The following is a 1,505-nucleotide window of genomic DNA, read 5'->3' on the forward strand; positions in this document are numbered from 1 at the left end:
TTTCTTGCTTGTGCTGCTGTGCCCGCGGCAGTTTTGTGGAATTGTGTCAATATGTATAGACCTAGCGAAGAAATTATTGCTCCTTGGGGGCGATATTGAAACAAACCCTGGGCCTGAGCTAACCCAAATCGCAAGACAGATAAAGGAAATTGCTTCCGACATAAAAGAGATAAAAGAGAAGCGTCTGACCGATATTGATAAAAAGCTTGACGCAATAACGGAACTAGAAAAGAAAGTCGAAGCTTCTCACGGTGAAATATTAAACATGAAACAGGTAATTGAAACACTGCAAAAAAGAATAGATGACCTTGAAAATCGAAGCCGCCGGTCAAACCTTATTGTGTACGGCTTAGCTGAACAGGAGGGAGAAACAAGTGAAAGCTTAGAACAAGCCGTAAACGAAGGTATTATTAAAGAAAAACTGGAACTTGAACCAGTTGCAATCGAACGTATACACCGATTAGGGAATGCACAGACAAATAAAGTCAGACCAGTGATTTTCAAACTGCTGGATTCTAGACAAAAAAATGGAATACTCAAAAATGGGTACAAACTGAAAAACTCTGGCTTGTCCATTGGTGAAGACTTCTCGCGTAAAATACGGGAAGTCAGAAAGAGGCTTTGGGAGAGTGCAAAAGAAAATCGACAGAAACACGAGAAGGTGTCACTAGCCTTCGACAAACTCTATATTAATGGCCAAGCCTTCGTTTGGAATAACGAAAAAAATGACAAAGTTCTGCTTCGTCAAAAAAAGGACGACACGAAGGGGCGGCCTTACACTCGCCAAGGCACAAAATTAAAGAAATAACTGTACTGAATATAAATGCTAGAAGTATTCTAAACAAAATCGAAGCTCTTGAAAATCTGTTGCTTGAATATGAACCTGATGTTGTGGCTATTACTGAAACATGGCTCACCCCTGACGTGTACGACTCTGAAATTGCTCCCCCAAGTTATTCTGTAATCCGCAAGGACCGTCTGACGCGAGGGGGTGGTGTTGCTCTGCTGATAAAGAATCGCTTTTCCTTCCACGTTTTGGCGCACAATTTAGAAGCTGAAGCAATCTTTTGTAAACTCACGTGTGACTCAGGGACTGTGTTCATTGGGTGTGTTTACCGGAGCCCGTCATCGGGTCATGAAAGTATATCGGCCATTCAAGAATTCATGCATCAAAATGTGAGAAATTCGAAAGTACTGCTGATGGGTGATTTCAATCTTGCTGACATAGAATGGAATACTATGCATCACTCGTCAGCAGCCTCTGAAGCTCTCCTTGATATTATGCTTGCCTTTAACCTTCAACAAATCGTAACTGAGCCTACGCGCACACAAGGTGCCGTTAAAAACATCCTGGATCTTATCCTTCTCAGCCAACACTTCCCGATAAGTGCCGTTAAATCGAGTATTATTGAAGGCATTTCGGACCACGATATACCGCTATGCATTCTACCTATTAGCAATACCCAAATCAATCGTGACGAAGTGTCTGTGATTGCTGACTTTCA

The sequence above is a fragment of the Rhipicephalus microplus genome, unplaced genomic scaffold, assembly GCF_043290135.1.
Source record: "Rhipicephalus microplus isolate Deutch F79 unplaced genomic scaffold, USDA_Rmic scaffold_16, whole genome shotgun sequence".
NCBI classification, from domain to species: Eukaryota; Metazoa; Arthropoda; class Arachnida; order Ixodida; family Ixodidae; genus Rhipicephalus; species Rhipicephalus microplus.